The sequence below is a fragment of the Lissotriton vulgaris genome, chromosome 1_1 (assembly GCF_964263255.1).
Source record: "Lissotriton vulgaris chromosome 1_1, aLisVul1.2, whole genome shotgun sequence".
Taxonomy (NCBI): domain Eukaryota; kingdom Metazoa; phylum Chordata; class Amphibia; order Caudata; family Salamandridae; genus Lissotriton; species Lissotriton vulgaris.
Window position 1 is genome coordinate 1,177,966,229 of NC_141685.1, and position 20,575 is coordinate 1,177,986,803.

The 20,575-nt window shown below is 53.9% G+C and overlaps 1 protein-coding gene and 1 non-coding gene across 2 annotated transcripts in view; both read right to left on the bottom strand.

Moving 5' to 3' along the window:
- Window positions 1-20,575, bottom strand: part of LOC147748871 (uncharacterized) — a 1,009,512-nt gene that overhangs the window by 288,854 nt on the left and 700,083 nt on the right. The gene's annotated exons all lie outside the window — the stretch shown is intronic.
- Window positions 17,651-17,755, bottom strand: LOC147748874 (U6 spliceosomal RNA). The gene has a single exon (XR_015300374.1). It is a non-coding gene; the product is annotated as a U6 spliceosomal RNA (small nuclear RNA).

Below are 20,575 nucleotides of genomic sequence, written 5' to 3' on the forward strand. Positions count from 1 at the left end.
CGTTGCTTGTGCTTGCTGTCCTGCCCCCTCTTTACTTGTGCTTGCTGTCCTGCCCCCTCTTTGCTTGTGCTTGCTCCCCTTCCCCCCGTTGCTCGTGCTTGCTGTCTTGCCCCATCATTGCTTGTGCTTGCTCCCCTGCCCCCCTCGTTCCTTGTGCTTGCTTCCTGCCCCCCCTCGTTGTTTGTGCTTGCTGTCCTGCCCCCCTCGTTGCTCGTGCTGGCTGTCCTCCCCCCCGTTGCTCATGCTTGCTGTCCTGCCCCCCCTCGTTGCTTGTGCTTGCTGTCCTGCCCCCCTTGTTGCTTGTGCTTGCTGTCCTGCCCCCTCGTTGCTCGTGCTTGCTGTCCTGCCCCCCCTCGTTGCTTGTGCTTGCTATCCTGCCCCCCTCGTTGCTTGTGCTTGCTGTCCTCCCCCTCGTTGCTTGCTCCCCTGCCCCCGTTGCTCGTGCTTGCTGTCCTGCCCCCCCTCGTTGCTTGTCCTTGCTGTCCTGCCCCCCTCATTGCTTGCTGTCCTGCCCCCCTCGTTGCTTGTGCTTGCTGTCCTGCCCCCCTCGTTGCATGTGCTTGCTGTCCTGACCCCCCTCGTTGCTCGTGCTTGCTATCCTCCCCCCTCGTTGCTTGTGCTTGCTGTCCGGCCCCCTCTTTGCTTGTGCTTGCTGTCCTGCCCCCTCTTTGCTTGTGCTTGCTCCCCTTCCCCGTTGCTCGTTGTTGCTGTCCTGCCCCATCGTTGCTTGTGCTTGCTCCCCTGCCCTCCCTCGTTCCTTGTGCTTGCTCCCCTGCCCCCCCCTCGTTGTTTGTGCTTGCTGTCCTGCCCCCCTCGTTGCTCGTGCTGGCTGTCCTCCCCCCCTCGTTGCTTGTGCTTGCTGCCCCCTCGTTGCTTGTGCTTGCTCTCCTGCCCCTGCCCCCTCGTTGCTTGTTGTGCCTCTGTCCCCTGCCATGCTTGTGATCCGGTTTTTGTGCCTCTGTGCCCCCCTGCCCCCTCGTTGCTTTTGCTTGGTGCCCCCTCGTTGCTTGTGCTTGCTCTCCTGCCCCTGCCCCCTCGTTGCTTGTTGTGCTTCTGTCCCCTGCCCTGCTTGTGATCCGTTTTTTTTGCCTCTGTGCCCCCCTGCCCCCTTGTTGCTTGTGCTTGCTGCCCCCTCATTGCTTGTGCTTGCTTTCCTGCCCCTGCCCCCTCGTTGCTTGTTGTGCCTCTGTGCCCTGCTTGTGATCCGGTTTTTGTGTCTCTGTGCCCCCCTGCCCCCTCGTTGCTTGTGCTTGCTGCCCCCTCGTTGCTTGTGCTTTCTCTCCTGCCCCTGCCCCCTCGTTGCTTGTTGTGCCTCTGTGCCCTGCCCTGCTTGTCATACCGTTTTTGTGCCTCTGTGCCCCCCTGCCCCCTCGTTGCTTGTGCTTGCTTCCCCCTCATTGCTTGTGCTTGCTCTCCTGCCCATGCCCCCTTGTTGCTTGTCGTGCCTCTGTGCCCTGCTTGTGATCCGGTTTTTGTGCCTCTGTGCCCCCCTCACCTCATTACTTGTGCTTGCTGCCCCTTCGTTGCTTGTGCTTGCTCTCCTGCCCCTGCCCCCTAGTTGCTTGTTGTGCTTCTGTCCCCTGCCCTGCTTGTGATCCGTTTTTTGTGCCTCTGTGCCCCCGTGCCCCCTTGTTGCTTGTGCTTGCTGCCCCCTTGTTGCTTGTGCTTGCTCTCCTGCCCCTGCCCCCTCGTTGCTTGTTGTGCCTCTGTGCCATGCTTGTAATCTGGTTTTTGTGCCTCTGTGCCCCCCTGCCCCCTCATTACTTGTGCTTGCTGCCCCCTCGTTGCTTGTGCTTGCTCTCCTGCCCCTGCCCCCTCGTTGCTTGTTGTGCTTCTGTCCCCTGCCCTGCTTGTGATCTGTTTTTTTTGCCTCTGTACCCCCTGCCCCCTCGTTGCTTGCGCTTGCTGCCCCCACGTTGCTTGTGCTTGCTCTCCTGCCCCTGCCCCCTCGTTGCTTGTTGTGCCTCTGTGTCCTGCTTGTGATCCGGTTTTTGTGCCTCTGTGCCCCCCTGCCCTCTCGTTGCTTGTGCTTGCTGCCCCCTCGTTGCTTGTGCTGGCTCTCCTGCCCCTGCCCCCTCGTTGCTTGTTGTGCCTCTGTGCCCTGCTTGTGATCCGGTTTTTGTGTCTCTGTGCCCCCCTGCCCCCTCATTACTTGTGCTTGCTGCCTCCTCGTTGCTTGTGCTTGCACTCCTGCCCCTGCCCCCTCATTGCTTGCCGGTTTTTGTGCCTCTGTGCCCCCCTGCCCCCTCGTTGCTTGTGCTTGCTGCCCCCTCGTTGCTTGTGCTTGCTCTCTTGCCCCTGCCCCCTCGTTGCTTGTTGTGCCTCTGTGCCCTGCTTGTGACCCGGTTTTTGTGCCTCTGTGCCCATCTGCCCCCTCGTTGCTTGTGCTTGCTCTCCTGCCCCTGCCCCCTCGTTGCTTGTTGTGCCTCTGTGCCCTGCTTGTGATCCGGTTTTTGTGCCTCTGTGCCCCCCTGCCCCCTCATTACTTGTGCTTGCTGCCTCCTCGTTGCTTGTGCTTGCCCTCCTGCCCCTGCCCCCTCCTTGCTTGCCGGTTTTTGTGCCTCTGTGCCCCCCTGCCCCCTCATTGCTTGTGCTTGCTGCCCCCTCACTGCTTGTACTTGCTTTCCTGCCCCTGCCCCCTTGTTGCGCCTCTGTGCCCTGCTTGTTATCCGGTTTTTGTGCCTCTTTGCCCCCCTGCCCCCTCGTTGCTTGTGCTTGCTGCCCTCTCGTTGCTTATGATTGCTCTCCTGCCCCTGCCCCCTCGTTGCTTGTTATGCCTCTGTGCCCTGCTTGTGATCCAATTTTTGTGCCTCTGTACCCCACTGCCCCCTCGTTGCTTGGGCTTGCTGTCTTGCCCCCTTCTTGATTGTGCTTGCTTGCTGTCCTGCCCCCCCTCGTTGCTTGTGCTTGCTGTCCTGCCCCCCCTCATTGCTTGTGCTTGCTGTCCTGCCCCCCCTCGTTGCTCGTGCTTGCTTTCCTGCCCCCCTCGTTGCTTGTTCTTGCTGTCCTGCCCCCTCATTGCTCGTGCTTGCTGTTCTGCCCCCCCTCGTTGCTTGTGCTTGCTGTCCTGCCCCCCTTGTTGCTTGTGCTTGCTGTCCCCCCCCCCTCGTTGCTCGTGCTTGCTGTCCTCCCCCCTCGTTGCTTGCTCCCCTGCCCCCATTGCACGTGCTTGCTGTCCTGCCCCCCCGTTGGTTGTGCTTGCTGTCCTGCCCCCTCATTGCTTGTGCTTGCTGTCATTGCTTGTGCTTGCTGTCCTGCCCCCCTCGTTGCTTGCGCTTGCTGTCCTGCCCCCCTTGTTGCTTGTTGTCCTGACCCCCCTCGTTGCTCGTGCTTGCTGTCCTCCCCCCTCGTTGCTTGTGCTTGCTGTCCTGCCCCCTCTTTGCTTGTGCTTGCTGTCCTGCCCCCTCTTTGCTTGTGCTTGCTCCCTTCCCCCCGTTGTTCATGCTTGCTGTCCTGCCCCATCGTTGCTTGTGCTTGCTCCCCTGCCCCCCCTCGTTGTTTGTGCTTGCTGTCCTGCCCCCCTCGTTGCTCGTGCTTGCTGTCCTCCCCCCCTCGTTGCTTGTGCTTGCTGTCCTGCCCCCTCGTTGCTTGTGCTTGCTGCCCCCTCGTTGCTTGTGCTTGCTCTCCTGCCCCTGCCCCCTCGTTGCTTGTTGTGCCTCTGTCCCCTGCCATACTTGTGATCCGGTTTTTGTGCCTCTGTGCCCCCTGCCCCCTGCCCCCTAGTTGCTTGTGCTTGGTGCCCCCTCGTTGCTTGTGCTTGATGTCCTGCCCCCCCTCGTTGCTTAGGCTTGCTGTCTTGCCCCCTCGTTGCTTGTGCTTGCTTGCTGTCCTGCCTCCCCTTGTTGCTTGTGCTTGCTGTCCTGCTCCCCCTCGTTGCTTGTGCTTGCGGTCCTGACCCCCCTCATTGCTTGTTCTTGCTGTCCTGCCCCCCTCGTTGCTCGTGCTTGCTGTCCTGCCCCCCTCGTTGCTTGTGCTTGCTGTCCTGCCCCCTCGTTGCTCGTGCTTGCTGTCCTGCCCCCCTTGTTGCTTGTGCTTGCTGTCCTCCCCCCTCGTTGCTTGTGCTTGCTGTCCTGCCCCCTCGTTGCTTGCTCCCCTGCCCACGTTGCTCATGCTTGCTGTCCTGCCCCTCCCGTAGCTTGTGCTTGCTGTCCTGCCCCCCTCGTTGCTTGTGCTTGCTGTCCTGCCCCCTTGTTGCTCGTGCTTGCTGTCCTGCCCCCCCTCGTTGCTTGTGCTTGCTGTCCTCCCTCCTCGTTGCTTGCTCCCCTGCCCCCGTTGCTCGTGCTGGCTGTCCTGCCCCCCCTTGTTGCTTGTGCTTGCTGTCCTGCCCCCTCATTGCTTGTGCTTGCTGTCCTGCCCCCTCTTTGCTTTTGCTTGCTGTCCTGCCCCCTCTTTGCTTGTGCTTGCTCCCTTCCCCCTGTTGCTTTTGCTTGCTGTCCTGCCCCCTCTTTGCTTGTGCTTGCTCCCTTCCCCCTGTTGCTCGTGCTTGCTGTCCTGCCCCATCGTTGCTTGTGCTTGCTCCCCTGCCCCCCCTCGTTCCTTGTGCATGCTCCCCTGCCCCCCCTCGTTGTTTGTGCTTGCTGTCCTGCCCCCCTCGTTGCTCGTGCTTGTTGTCCTCCCCCCCTCGTTGCTTGTGCTTGCTGTCCTGCCCCCTCGTTGCTTGTGCTTGCTGCCCCCTCGTTGCTTGTGCTTGCTCTCCTGCCCCAGCCCCCTCGTTGCTTGTTGTGCCTCTGTCCCCTGCCCTGCTTGTGATCCATTTTTTTTGCCTCTGTACCCCCCTGCCCCCTCGTTGCTTGTGCTTGCTCTCCTGCCCCTGCCCCCTCGTTGCTTGTTGTGCCTCTGTGCCCTGCTTGGGATCCGGTTTTTGTGCCTCTGTGCCCCCCTGCCCCCTCTTTGCTTGTGCTTGCTGCCCCCTCGTTGCTTGTGCTTGCTCTCCTGCCCCTGCCCCCTCGTTGCTTGTTGTGCCTCTGTGCCCTGCTTGCGATCCGGTTTTTGTGCCTCTGTGCCCCCCTGCCCCCTCATTACTTGTGCTTGCTGCCTCCTCGTTGCTTGTGCTTGCACTCCTGCCCCTGCCCCCTCATTGCTTGCCGGTTTTTGTGCTTCTGTGCCCACCTGCCCCCTCGTTGCTTGTGCTTGCTCTCCTGCCCCTGCCCCCTCGTTGCTTGTTGTGCCTCTATGCCCTGCTTGTGATCTGGTTTTTGTGCCTCTGTGCCCCCCTGTCCCCTCGTTGCTTGTGCTTGCTCTCTTGCCGCTTCCCCCTCGTTGCTTGTTGTGCCTCTGTGCCCTGCCCTGCTTGTAATCCGTTTTTTGTGCCTCTGTGCCCTGCGTGTGATCCGGTTTTCGTGCCTCTGTGCCCTGCCCGTGATCCGGCTTTTGTGCCTCTGTACCCCACTGCCCCCTCGTTTCTTGTGCTTGCTGCCCCCTCATTGCTTGTGCTTGGTCTCCTGCCCCTGCCCCCTCGTTGCTTGTTGTGCCTCCGTGCCCTGCTTGTGATCCGGTTTTTGTGCCTCTGTGCCCTGCTTGTGCCTCTGTTCCCTGCTTGTGATCCTGTTTTTCGTGCCTCTGTTCCCTAGGGCGTTGCTGGGCAGAGAGCTCTGTCTGTGTGTGTGTGGCTCTGTCTGTGTGTGTGGCTTTGTGTGTGTGTGTTGCTGTGACTGTGTGTGTGGCTTTGTCTATGTGTGTGTGTGGCTTTGTCTGTGTGTGTATGTGGCTTTGTTTGTCTGTGTGTGTATGTGGCTTTGTTTGTCTGTGTGTGTGGCTTTGTCTGTGTGTGTGTGTGGCTTTGTGTGTGTGTGTGTGGCTTTGTGTGTGTATGTGGCTTTGTCTGTCCGTGTGTGTGGCTTTGTCTGTCCGTGTGTGTGGCTTTGTATGTCTGTCTGTGTGGCTTTGTCTGTGTCTGGCTCTGTCTGTGTGTGGCTCTGTCTGTGTGTGGCTCTGTCTGTATGTGTGGGTCTGTGTGTTAGTGTGTGTGTTAGTGTGTGTGGCTCTGTGTGTTTTGTGTGTGTGTGGCTCTGTGTGTTTTGTGTGTGTGTGGCTCTGTGTCCGCGAATACTCTCTGCTACTCTCTAATGCTTACCTATTGCCATTGTAAATGACAATACCATTTATTTATGTTTAAAAAAAAAATGCCATTTGCAATGCCAATAGCTCTAATTTTAATAAAGCTGAGACCATTGCATTGTAAATGCTTGTTTTATTTTGCCTCAGCTAAGGGAATAGTCTGAAAAATGTGGGAATAAAAACAATACTGACAACCAAATAAAAGCGTTCAGCACTTAAACATTAAGAGGATAAGTTCAGTGACAGAACTCTAGCAGTTAATAAAAATTCAAGTCGCAACTTTGCGACCAAAGTGAACAGTAAAGCAGCGCACTCCAACAGTAACAATGATTAGGAAGCAACAAAAAACCGTAAGACGAAGAGGACATCAATGTTCAACCCACAATGACACGTAAAATTGCGTCTCTAAGTAAGTGCCAGTCACAAAAAGTCTTCAGGGAATACTCTAATCAACAAAGAACATTTTGGCCATCAGAAGTCTGTGGTTTTCCCCACATGTGAAGTAAACCTGCAGCAAGCACATGTGTTAATGTTTCTGCCGAGACAGATGAACAGAGGCGACCTTTTAGCAGTGCTCCACACTGCACCAGAAGAAGTATTAGTGAGCTTTAAGTAACGCACATGTTCTGGGAAGTCATATAGAGGTGTGGCTGAATAAGTAGCCTGAATTTCAGTTTGACAGCATGGGATAATGTAGCACCCAAATAAAGGGGGCCTACTCTTGGGTATCGGCACCATCAGGGTCGGATTGGGATCACAATTCGGCCCGGGCACTGATGAAAAAAGTGGCCCACATTCAAGAGGCGTGGCCCATATTTAAGGGGCGTGGCCCACATTCAAGGGGCGTGCCCTTTCATGAAACACCATTTGCACAGACAAGGAATGAAAGTGGGAGGATACTGTTCTTGCACACAACACAGGGCCAAGGTGCCAATGGGCTACATGCTGAGCAACTAAAAAAAATAGCAAGGCCCCTTTTTGTCACAAAATTATTCCAGCCCTCCAGCACAGGAGCACCTGAAAAGCAGCAAAGCCCCTGCTATTACTAACCTACTCAGCCCTCCCCAGACCTTCAGCTCAGGAGCACATGAACAGAGGTAAGGCCCCTGCAATTAGTAAATTAATCAACCCTCCAGGCCTTGGGAAAATGTCCTGGCAGGGGAGCACAAAACACAGCTTTCTGGGTCATCCAAGGTAGCCAGGTAGCCAGGGGGGAGGCTGAGGTGAAGCTGGTGCATGGGAAGTGCCTTCCCAGTGTGTTCTGGCAGTTTGAGTGTTTACCATTTACTGTAGTATTACCCTTGTACCTGTGTATGGTACCCTTTTGTAACTTGCACAAGTCACTTTTCTCTTGTAACACACTGTTTGCTCCTCTCACTTTTGTTTGCTTTAGATACTTGCACAAGTGCCACCATTGCCTACGTAACGTTTGTTCTTGTGCTGGAGTGTCTGCCATTAATTGCAGTATTATACCTCTACTTGTATTTTGTACGCTTTTGTAACCTGCACACATAACTTTTTCCTCCTGTAATGTATCGTTTGCTCCTCCTGTTTTTTGGTTGCTCACTATTGTCACTTTTGATTCATGTAACTTAACGTTTGCTTTTGTAATTTGTCCACTTATAATTTTCTCCTCATGTATTAATGCTGTTCCTAGTGTGAAGCGCTCTGACACCTTCGGTAAAGTCCGCGCTATATAAAATTGCATAAATAAATAAATAAAACAAAAAAATTCCAAACATCACCAGGCCCCCACAGCAAGACCCATTCTTCCTCGCCCACTGTGCCCTGAATGTGAAGGGCTGTGGGCGAGGTGTTAAGACTAACACCGTTTCTGGGCTGCATGGGGGCCAGGGGGCCGAGGTGCAAATGGCTCAAAGGCCTGAGAAACACCTGGCCCCCAGGGAGGCCGATTATTGCAAACAGTCACCCCTCCCCAGCCCAGCCTCAGCTTGATTGCTTGGCAGGGTAGGGGTGAAGGAGAGCCCACAGCTGACAATCGCTGTTGGCCGCACAGCGAGGCTGCTTTCATTTTCTCAGTCTCTGTCTACGTGCACTCTGTGGGCCGTTTTTTTCCTCCCCTTTCCTAGTCCACTCTCTGTGGACTGGGACAGGGGAGAGAAAAAACGGCCCACAGAGGGCACTGAGGCCCCGGCCCTTCGGCCCATTCCCGAATGCCCGCCTTGCCAATCCGCCCCTGGGCACCATCTGGGTTTAGTAGCTGCCTTGTACCAATTACAGGGATTTGCATAGGATTGAAGATGGATGGCAAATCTTGACCATACTGGGTAAAAAAACGGATTTGTGTCAGGGAATTATCCAACACAGTTTCAAGAGTAGATAATATGTTATTACTGTCACACATTTGCCTTGCGTGTTGTGCTGCGTTCTGCTTCAGCGCTCTGTTGCGAGTCGCTCCGTTGGGAGCCGCGCGCTCGCTGCCTGCCAACCCCGCCGCAGAGGATTGACTGCGCACTCCGCTGCCGAGGATTGCTCGGTCCGCCACAGGGAACTGTCCGCCGAGGTTGCCGCCGGGACTGGGGCCACTTGCCAGTCGGCGGTCCGCGAGTGTGCGGGAATGCGGGCTTCTGGTTGGGGAAGCGCTGTGACAGCCTGTCCCTGAGAGTTCCTGGGGGTGCTGCGCTGCATGAAGTGGGCGGCCAAGAGAAGATCTAAAGCATCCAAAAGTGAGGCGAAGGTAAAGCCCACCGTGTGACTTCTAAATAAAAATAAAAAAAGGGGAAAGTGCAGGTTGACGGCCCTGCGAGACCTACAGAACAGAGTGATCAGCATCCAGCATCGAGGCTGAGCGGTAAGGTGGAGGGGGGTGACGGACTCAGGCGGGCACAGGGCATAAGAGTAACCGAGGTGTAATCAAGGAGGTCCTGTGGAGCTTGCCCACGCCCCCAACCCTCCCTGCGGCTTGGCCCCATTCAGCCCTGCTTCAAGCCATCAAGCCACCAAGACACCAGGCTGTTAAGTAACCAAGATCCTACTAGGACATAGGATCCTGTCTAACCCCGCCACAACCTCGCCAAGGTCCTATATAAAGAAAAACTATGTTACAATTAAAAACCAAAACCACAATTGCAATACGTCTTTAGAGAAAAGACCTGTTGGAAGTTTGTTGGAGACAGAGGGCTTTTTTCACTCCACTGTTTTACTGCCCTTACTGCCTTTAGCCTATGATTGTCTATAATTGCCAGCATTAATTCTTCATAGCTGCCCAAGCCTGTGAGACTGTGAGTGTAGCTGTCCTTTGGATTGTGGAAATTCGGTGCTCTGTGCTCGGTGTTGCATGAGCAGCGCATCAGCGCACTGGCCCATTGGAGCTTTACCTCTCTGGCTGTGCTGGCCGGCCTGGCTAAGGGTCATTCATTATAAGAACTAAGATATGACCGCAAAAAAATTGCGCTCTGGCAGATTGGTATACACAAGAGCATGCAAAAAAACTAAAGCTAATCCTTTAAGGAATAACTCTGCAAATAAACATTCTGAAGAGTTTCAATACCATCCCTTCCTTCTTCCCCAAAAAATGAATTAGCCTAAATTCAGTAGGAATGTTGGAGTCGACTCAAAAAGATAACGTAGAGGCTAAAGTAGTCTCTGGAAAATCATTGCCAGTAGTTCCCTATAAATTATCTCCCAAAACTGGGGGAACCTGGTCTAGAAGTCACCAACACTTGGGATCTAGGGAGGCTGACTCTTTGTTGGCAAACTTAACCATCCATTCCCTTGTAAATGGAGTCTCTGAACTCAAAGGGGTATTTCAATTAGTGCCGGAAGTGAGATAACCCATAATGGAAGATTTTATCCTCCCTGATAATAATCTAAATCAGTCTCCTAAGATGTCTCACACACCTAATTTAGAGTTGTGAAGGATACATATTCCTGCTACCTTACCTTCCTCCAAGGATTGCCCTGTTGAAATGTAACTGTTCAGTAGTACACCCAGCGGAACAAGCCCACTAGATTCACAGGGCTCATCTACTCCTGATCTATCCCCAAATTTTCTCCCCTTAATTAACAATCCTGAGTCAAAAATGCTGAAGTAGGAATCACTACTTTGTTTGGAAAGAGTACTGTCTTCCATGTTAGCCTTAATGGAGGAATCAGTAAGTAATTCCAACTTCATTCTGGATTCTCTTTTAGCCCTGACTAAGTTCAAAGCCTCTGAGCAAAAATTATTGCCTGGTAAAGCCTGTCTACCTCCCTCTCGTAAGATTACTCCAGGGAATGGGACCTCTCCTATTCTACTTCAAGAGGAGTCAAGTCAAGTCAAGTCAGAGAATTTATATAGCGCACTACATACCCAGAGGGTCTCAAGGCGCTAAGGAGGGGGGGGAGGATTACTTGTCAAATATCCACGTTTTAAGTTGTTTTCTGAAAGCTAGGTGGTTCTGGGTAAGGCGAAGGTGAGTGGGGAGTGAGTTCCATGTTTTAGCAGCCAGGTAAGAGAAGGATCTGCCTCCCATGGTGGTCTTGTTGATGCGAGGTACTGTGGTGAGGGCTTGGCTGGAGGAACGTAGTTGGCGGGAGGGGGTGTAGAAGGACAGTCTTCAGTTGAGGCATTCTGGTCCAATGTCGTAGAGTGATTTGTGTGCGTGGGTTAGCAGTCGGAAAGTGATTCTCTTATTGACGGGTAGCCAGTGGGGGTCTTTCAGGTGACCAGAGATGTGTTCGTTGCGTGGGATGTCTAATATGATTCTGGCTGAGGCGTTTTGGATTCGTTGGAGTTTCTTTTGGAGTTTAGCGGTAGTGCCTGCGTAGAGGGTGTTTCCGTAGTCCAGTCGGCTCGTGACTAGAGCATGGGTGACTGTTTTCCTGGTTTCGGTGGGGATCCATCGAAATGTTTTTTTGAGCATGCGAAGAATGTTGAAGCAAGATGAGGATATGGCGCTGACTTGTCTGTTCATTGAAAGTGAAGAATCCAGGATAACGCCTAGGTTCCGTGCGTGGTCTGTCGGGATGGGTGCTTTTCCAAGGGCTTCCGGCCACCAAGAGTCGTCCCATGCAGAGGGGGATGCACCTAGGATGAGGGCTTCTGTTTTATCTGAGTTCAGTTTCAGACGGCTGTGTTTCATCCATTCAGCAACTTCTTTCATTCCTTCGTGTAGGTTAGTTTTGGCGGTGCTGGGGTCCTTGGTGAGAGAAAGGATCAGTTGAGTGTCATCCGCGTAAGAGATGATGTTGAGGTTGTGTTGGCGGGCGATGGTCGCGAGGGGGCTCATGTATACGTTGAAGAGGGTGGGGCTGAGAGAGGATCCTTGTGGTACGCCACAGATGACTTCGGTGGCCTCGGACTTGAATGGTGGAAGGCGGACTCTCTGGGTTCTTCCGGTGAGGAACGAAGTGATCCATTCAAGTGCTTTTCCATGTATTCCGATGTTGGTGAGGCGTTGTAAAAGGGTGCTGTGGCAGACTGTGTCGAATGCTGCAGAGAGGTCGAGGAGGATGAGGGCGACTGTGTCTCCATTGTCCAGTAGAGTTCGAATGTCGTCTGTTGCTGCGATGAGGGCGGTCTCAGTGCTGTGTTTTGCTCGGAAGCCAGATTGTGAGGAGTCGAGGGATTTGTGGGCTTCGAGGAAAGCGGCGAGCTGGTTGTTGACAGCTTTCTCGATTACTTTGGCCGGGAATGGAAGGAGCGAGATGGGGCGGTAATTTTTGAGTTCGGTGGGGTCCGCTGTGGGTTTTTTCAGAAGGGCGGTGAGTTCAGCGTGTTTCCAGTTTTCCGGAAAGGTGGCGGAGTTGAAGGAGCAGTTGATGACGTCTCGGAGGTGCGGTGCTATGACGGAGTCTGCTTTGTTGAAGATGTGGTGAGGGCATGGGTCTGTGGGGGATCCTGAGTGGATGGAGTTCATTAGGCGGATGGTGTCCTCAGTGGAGATTGGGTTCCAGTCGTTAAGGGTGTTCGCGGGTTGGAGAGTGTTCAGCATGTGGTTGGGTGGGTTGGGATCCGGGTTGGTTGTCGAAGCTGTTGTGGATGTCTGCAATCTTGTTGTGGAAGAATGAGGCTAGGGAGTCGCAGAGGGCTTGAGAGGGGGTGATGTCGTTGGAGTTGGCCGAGGGATTGGAAAACTCCTTGACAATGTTGAAAAGTTCCTTGCTGTTGTGGGCGTTGTTGTCAAGTCGATCCTTGAATGCTGTTTTCTTGGCCTTTCGGATTAGTTGGTGGTGAGTGCGGGTGGCGTTTTTGAAGGCGTCCTTGGTGCTGGTGGATGGGTCTTTTTTCCACGCTTTTTCAAGGGTGCAGCAGAGTTTCTTGGACTTCTTAAGATCATCGTTGAACCATGAGGCCTTCTTGTTGCCAGGTTTGCTTTGACGTTTTTTCAGTGGTGCTAAGGTGTCGGCGGTGTTGGATAACCATAGGGTGAAGTTGGCGGCGGCTAGGTTTGGGTCCGAGGAGTGGGCTGGGGTGTTTAGAAGGAGCGATGAGGAGATCTGGTCGGTGGTGATTTTGTTCCAGTTTCTTTGCAGAGTCGGTTGGAGGTGGTTGGTGGGTTTGGGCTTGTTGTAGGTGAAGTGAACGCAGCTGTGGTCAGTCCAGAGGAGATCCGTAGTGTGGCTGACGGAGACATGATTGCTGGAGGTGAAGATGGGGTCGAGTGTGTGACCTGCGATGTGGGTGGGGGAAGTGACCAGTTGTTTAAGTCCGAGGTTGGCGAGGTTGTCCAGGAGGGTGGTGGTGTTGCGGTCGTTGATCTTTTCAAGGTGAAAGTTGAGGTCTCCCAGGAGGATGTATTCTTTGGAGGGGAGCGCGTGTGGAGTGATGAAGTCCGTGATGTCTTCACTGAATTTTGCGCGGGGTCCTGGTGGTCTGTAGAGGAGGGTGCCTCTGAGTGTGGTTTTGGGGTCGATGTGGATCTGGAAGTGAAGGTGTTCGGAGTTGGCGAGGTTGGCGTCAGAGCTGGTTGAGATGCGGATTGATTTCTTATGGACGATAGCGATTCCTCCTCCTGTGTGGCTGGTACGGTCTTTGCGAGTGATCTTATAGTCTTCAGGGATGGCAATTGCGATGTCTGGGGCGGAGGAAGCGTTCATCCATGTTTCCGTTAGGAAGGCGACGTCCGGGGAGGTGGTGTCTAGTAGATTCCATAGGTCAATGGCGTGCCTGCGGACTGAACGGGTGTTGAGAAGGATGCATTGTAGGTGGTTGGGGTCGGGAGTCAGTGGTGTGGTCGTAGCGGAGATGTTGTTGGTACCGCTGAATTTGCAGGAGTAGCAGGAGAAAGGTCCGTGGGTTTGTCCAGGGGTGGCTTGGACGCAGTTGGGGGCGCGACCGGGGTTAAGGGCTAGGAGGGAGGCGGCATTGTAGGTAATGCGGGAGGGCTGGGCAGCGCGAGGGGCAGGGGGTCTGGCGCTGGGCGCGGTCCAGGCGCGGACGGGCTTACCTTTGGCGCACCTTCGGCGTGGCCGAAGCGCGTGGACGCTGCGCGTGGGGGCATCAGGCATAAATGAAGTGTGGAGGGGGCGGAGCGTGGGAGGAGCAGCAGGGAGGCGGTAGTGTGGCTGAGGGGCGGGTCAGGGGAGAACAACAACAACAAAATGGAGGGTCCGAGGGAAGGCAGGCAGGGGCAACACAGACAATGAAAATGCAGCGAGTTAACAGCAAGCGCAATCAGAGCACAAGCGCTGGTGAAACAAACCCAAACACTGATGATAAATTGAGCAGTAGTCAGGATAATACATGCACAGACAAGCCAACAGTGAACCCAATAGCCTGAACGAGGTCGCGCTGCGAGAGGCAGGTAATTAATTAAAGCGCTATGCGAGTGAGGCGCTAGAATAATAGGCAGCGGCAGTTCAGTGATCAGCGCGCTGAAAACGATACCAGGGAGGCACAGAAAACGATAGCAGCTGAGGCACAGGAGGAGCTTGGTGGAGCGACCGTCCGGAAGCAGGTCCAGGTGGTCACAGTTAGGCTGGGAGAGAGGAAGGCTCGATGACCGTGGGTGGGAGGGGCAGCAGGGAGGCGGTAGTGTGGCTGAGGGGCGGGTCAGGGGAGAACAACAACAACAAAATGGAGGGTCCGAGGGAAGGCAGGCAGGGGCAACACAGACAATGAAAATGCAGCGAGTTAACAGCAAGCGCAATCAGAGCACAAGCGCTGGTGAAACAAACCCAAACACTGATGATAAATTGAGCAGTAGTCAGGATAATACATGCACAGACAAGCCAACAGTGAACCCAATAGCCTGAGCGAGGTCGCGCTGCGAGAGGCAGGTAATTAATTAAAGCGCTATGCGAGTGAGGCGCTAGAATAATAGGCAGCGGCAGTTCAGTGATCAGCGCGCTGAAAACGATACCAGGGAGGCACAGAAAACGATAGCAGCTGAGGCACAGGAGGAGCTTGGTGGAGCGACCGTCCGGAAGCAGGTCCAGGTGGTCCCAATCAGCTTTATCCTACTCAAACAGACTCTCGACCCCACGCTAAAGGGAGGGACTTTGGCATTTAGGCGGGTAAGCCTTTTATTTTAGTAGGAAGAACAAAATTAAATTGAAAGATAATTAAGATATACTTGGTAAACTACACTCTTCTGCTCTACAGCAGCTCTTTGATGCGGAGTCTTTAACAACAGTGGCTGTATCTATGTCCAGCCTGCAAGCTAAGAAAGGAAATACAAATTCAAGTACAAGTCGAAAGGTTTTTCCTATGTTCCTAAAAACAGGTGTAAAATCTTCTGAGCATCCTAGCGAGGAAGGACTAAAAGCTGATTAGTCACTCATAAAGGAAAAGGGCATTAAGAATAAAAGTAACAACGTTTGTAAGAAAAAGAAGAAGGAAAAAAGGGAAAAACGTCGAAGGATAAATAAAAAAAAAAGGACAAAACGGCTACGCTTTGACCCTAACTTAATTCACAATATACCATCAACCTCAGAACCAAACGTATTGAAGAAGGAAGATGGTCAAGCAGAGCTCATTCTATCATGTCCATGGGCCCGATGTAGGTAATAGTGAAATACCGAATTCTAAATACCGAATTTTACCAATTCGGTATTTAGAAATCGGTATTTCAGATGTAGGTAAGAATTTGGTAAAAAATACCGAATCCTTAATATTTGTTCTTACCGAATCGGTAACTGAGATTCGGTAATAACTAATACCTACCCACTTATTCCTATGGGCTTGGAGGCCCATAGGAATGAACTTGAAGACATTCGGTATTACCGAATCGGTAATACCGGGAGGTATTTCAAGGGTACCAAGCTGTTGCACCCCTGAAATGTGCATGTGTACACATTTGACACAGATGCATGTCCTAAGGGCATGAATGTGTGCCACATGGCTCTTCAAAAAAAGCAAGAAAGTGCTTTTTTAAAGGAATTCGGTAATTACCACCAACTTGTAGTTGGTGGTAATTACCGATTCCTTAAGGCCCAAAAGCACTCTATGTGCTTTCTACATTGCATTTAAGGAATCAGTACTACCGATTCCTTAAATGCAAGGCCAATAAGGAATCGGTATTTACCGATTCCTTATTACCGATTCCTTCCCTACATCAGGCATGGCTAAATACCGGTCGGTAACAGTGAAATTTACCGAATTTCACTGTTACCGACCGGTATTTGGGCCACCTACATTAGATAGAAGTGTTTTCCCTACTGATCAGTGTATCTTTAACCCTTAAGGCTTTTCTATTCGCTTCCTCCCTACATAATAATGTCATTTATAATCCTTCCGAAAATATTCCGGAGATATCCCGCCTGGTCAATCCCACACATTCTAACCCTTTTAACTTGGATTTTTCATTTTTTTTTTTACTATGAACCATTTATGAACAGGACTTTTCTGTTATGTTGCTTTGCTGAAATCCCTGGCCTTCAAATGATTTAAAGCAATGACATTGCTCTGGTTGTGGTCCAAAAATATGTTAATAATCCTAGAGGCGCAAGAGTAACATTTGCATCCAAAGCTATCTCCCACCAGCTAATGTCACACAGTGATAAATTGCGTTGTTGTGGCATTGATGTCCTAATACCTGAAGAGGAGCTAGCCTTAAAAAAAAGTGGGACAAAATAAGCAGTCTAACATCGATCTAGTAACCACCACAAGAGGCAAACCTTTCTTGGAGAGAGAGAGAGTATATTGCAGGTCTTCCTTGGTAAAGAAGGCTGGAGGGATTCACTTCTCACAGAGAAAAATGCCCATCATGTACTTTCTGCAGAGGAGGAAGACAAGAAATGGAGTTGGGTAGCAGGCTCTCCTAATACAAATAGATCCCTTGGCTTAAAATGTGGGAATTCTTTCTAGTAAGGATATTAATGTGATATCTTGGAACGCAGCCGGCTTAAGCACTAATAAAAACAAACTCTTATTCCTGAAAGAGCAGAGTGTTAATATAATATGTCAACAAGAGACTTGGATCTCAAAAGACTGGTCCACTGAAGAATATATAGTGCTGAGCTGGCCTGTGCTCCCTGTGAATGCCCCGGTTACTTACCGGTAATCTTCATTACTCCGAGTATAGTCTTCCTCGCCACATGAGTTACAAAGTGAGCTTTAGCTCCACAACAGAACCCTCCAAAGCAAAAAGAAACCACCTCCCACCCCCTCCCAACATGGCCGACCAGTCCCACCTGACCTCTATAAGAGGCGGGCCGGCCCCACCAATCAGCCTGATCTACCAAGCAAACAATGAAGCCGATAGCCAGACAGGGAGGGGGGAGGGAACTCATGTGGCGAGGAAGACTATACTCGGAGTAATGAAGATTACCGGTAAGTAACCGGGGCATTACCTCCTCGTTAGTCTTCCTCGCCCCCTGAGTTACAAAGTGAGCCAATACCCAAGCCAACAAGGCTTCATTGACCACCAGAACAACAACACCACACGGTGATGCAGAGACACCAACCCAAGGTTGATGTAAAACAACTGAAAGAAAACAGGGACCACAGGAAACCTGAAATCAAGACCTCCAGGAAAAAGGAGGCCAACCAGGAGCCGCCGCTCCAGCACTCAGAACGGCCCCAGCGAAGTCCCCCCGGGACAGCTAGAGACCCACGCACCAGGCGGGTGATGACCACGCCGAAGTCAGACAAAACTCCACAGAGGAGACACCCACCAAGGGGGCCCAGGGAACAGAGCCACACCTCGCGGACCGACCCTGGGCCCCCGCCGGATCCACCGAACCCAGCGAAGCGTAGGGAAGGATGCCAGCCTGTGTAAGCCCGCGAACCAAGGAGGAACGAGGGCTAGCGGCCCGAACGAACCGGGCCCAAACGGCATAACACCGGTCATCCCACCGGGAAAGGAAAAACGTGCGGCTAAGAGAAGCCAAAACAGCACGCCGAACAACCAGCCCGGACAAGGGAGGAACCACGTTGGCCGGAAAAAGCGGTAAAGATACCACCTGAGTCCGAGGCCCCAGGGAAGGGACCCCGGGAAGGACACGGGGGACATGCCGGAGGAGCAACCCCGTCCGGCAAAACCCGCAAGAAGGGCGGGGAGCGGAGGAACGACCCCCGCACGCCCATCCGCCCAGCAGACACCATCGCCACCCGGGAAAATCACCCGAAAGGCGAGGAACCGCAAAGCCACCGAGGGCCGGGGCCCAACAGGGCGGACCCCGAAGAGCTCGTAGAACGAGCGAGAAGACTCCTGTGGAACGCCTCCCGAATTCGCGAGACACCCTTGCGCAGGGGCCCTGCAAATCTCCTGCAACGTTCCAACATAAGTATACGAGCAGTCGAAGCGAGCCCCCAAGGGGGAGACCGGCAGAGCGCCCGTGGGCGAAGGAGAAATATCATCGGAGCCAAGCGAGCCATCAAGGAAACCAGGCCGTCGAACACCGGACAGCGGAAGGCCCGCACGGTCGCCCACCGGGCCCACAGGAAAGAAGGGGCCACGTTCCAGGAACACCCCTCAGACCGGAAAACCAAGACCCGCAAGGGGACCACGGAGGCGGGGACAGCACCAAGCTGACCGCGCCACTGCGAGAAGGGCGCCCAGCGCCGGGCACAGGCAGAGCACGTGGAAGACCTGCGGGAACCCCGCAGCAATCCACAACCCCGAGCATCCGCCCCAGACCCGGGCCTGCCGAAGGAGGTAGGCCAGCCGTCGGCACAACACCGATGCCGAGAGCGGGGGACCCAACCACGGTGTGGGAAGATCCGGGATCGGCCAGGAGGCTCGAACCGTCAGCTCGCCATAGGAGAGGGTCCCCGGGGCGGCGGACCCCGCCGGGAACCAAAAAAACCGGAACGCACCCCGACTCGCGTGTCAACCACGCGCGGGTGCCAGGCACCTCTACACCGCCATGTTCCAAACTAAGACCATGCGCTGCCGAGGCGAGCACCCAGGAGTACCCAGGCCCTGCCCAAGCGGGTCCAGCTGCGACATTAGAGGGCACGGGGGAACGCGTACCACAGACCGAAAAGGCCAGGCAACAGGCCGGGCAACCCCCAGGACCCGGAAGGAGGAGTAGAACCCGGGCAGGAGGGCCGAGTCCCCTTCCGTGAACAGAGGCACCTAGGCAGCGAAGGAATAGACCCGACACCGTCGAACCGCCTTTGTAGGAGAGTAGGGTCTGCAATCCTATGATCACCCAGATTTTTTGCTTTTGTTTCACTGGTTTACGACTTTCTCTGGCTGTGGGCCTGCCAATCAGACCCACAGCCTGGCTGTTCTCTTTCTAAATTACGAGATGTACCCTAGGTGCATTTACCAATTGGTACTGGGCCACCTTATCAGACCCTGTAACCCAGGGCGTAGGTGTACCCAGGGCCGTCAGGGGCTGCAGCATGTATTATGCCACCCCTGGCTGGCCTCCTAAATTTGACACAACTGGCTGCATGACAGCTGGGGCAAAGTCGTGTAATCACCCTTTGCTTTAGATATAGTAGCCCTATATCTAACCCTCCAATGGACACCCGAGTTCCTATCAGTCACTCCTATGGCAGGCCTTGACAATCCTGAAGGCAGAGTGCATGGGCTCGTGTGAACTAAGCTCTGGCCCGAGCCGAGCCCGGTTGCAGCTTGCGGAATCAAGACCCAATGGCTGTTCCATGATAACGCGTACCATATCGGTAACTTCGGTGTCGCGTTATCAAGACATGTCGAGTAAGGTGTCATACGAATCGGGATGCTGCCCTCTCACCAACTCTGGCGACGAGGTTAGCATTCCGCCCTTCTAGAGGGACACGACATGTACGTAACTGTGAACCCCGGTTAAAGTTAACGAAAGCCTCAGCTCCACAAAATGGATGCTGCCACCACAGACACAAGTCTGACCTCCTGCTGCTGGGAGTCCTTCCAGCGAGGAGCACTTGGACAAAGGGTTTCCTGTCGAGGGCGGTGTTCGCACCGTCCCAGACAGGGTTTGTGTATTCTGGGTAGGTAGGGCTTTTGCGAGAAGGTGACTGCGGAGTGGCACCCCGGTGCTCACTACGCATCTGCCGGTTAGAACCAGTTCCAGGGGCGACAGCCCTGGCCTGGGGAAAGTCCGGCAGGGGAGAGGGGCGTAACTACCCCCCTTCCTGGTCCCACCCTTAGGGCAGGACCTAGTCATGTACCCACCCCTTTCTTTAGGATAAAGGCCGGAGCGGGGACCCTTCCAAATTAGATCATCTTTGAATCAAGAATACTTTCTACGAAAGGACTTCAAGACTCTTCTTAAGATTTCTCCCTTGTGACTAAGGAGTAGTCACCCTGCATCAGCGGGCACCATCTAAGAACTCTGCGGTTTGCTGTAAGTCCTTCCTCAAGGAATCCGACGGCCCAGCTCGACGAGAACCGGCTTCCCTGGCACCTCTGACCTCTACCCACGTCATCAGCTCAGCTGTGATCTGTGGGTGCGACGAGACCTCGAGGGACCGGCCATCATCAGAACCTGCACGCTCTTAAAAACCAGCACGACCATCGAGGTAACTCTCTGGTGAGTGCTCTGGGGTCCGAGAAGCCCCGACCCTGAGCCGCTCCAGCACCGAAGTGCAGTCTCCCAGCATCTCCACGATCTGCGTGGGGCCCTTCTGCTCGCTGCTCAGCACGTTGTCTGGTCACTGGCCGCTGGCTTGTGCCCTTCTGTGACGACGACCAAGAATCAACACTGCCGGTCTGGTTGCTCCAGACGGGCCCCTGCTTCCATCTTTTGAGAAGCACCCCGGACCCTCCTGGTCCACACAAGACGCCGACAGCGACATCCGTCGTGGGACAGCTCGCACCTCCACCGTGGTCGCCGACAACGCCTCCTGGTCCGTGAGACTGCAGAGCCTAGCGTCGCCCACTCACCTGGTCGAGGTGACGGCCAACCGGTGCCTTCCTGGTACCCTCTAACTACTGGCAAGTAGTACGAACTTGGTCCCCTCTGCTTTCAGGTTTCATCAATCTCTACGAACTATTCAACACTGGTCGCCGGCCAGCAACTCCTTTTCTTCCGGCTCCTGGCTCGTCAGCGAAGACCCCGACGCCTGTAAGACTTGCAGCCGCAGCCCTCGTGGCTAGGTAACTCGGCATTTCGGTGCCTGCATAGCCTCCTTACTCTAGGGTCCCGAGTCCCTCGCTTCCGACTTGCCTTAACCTTT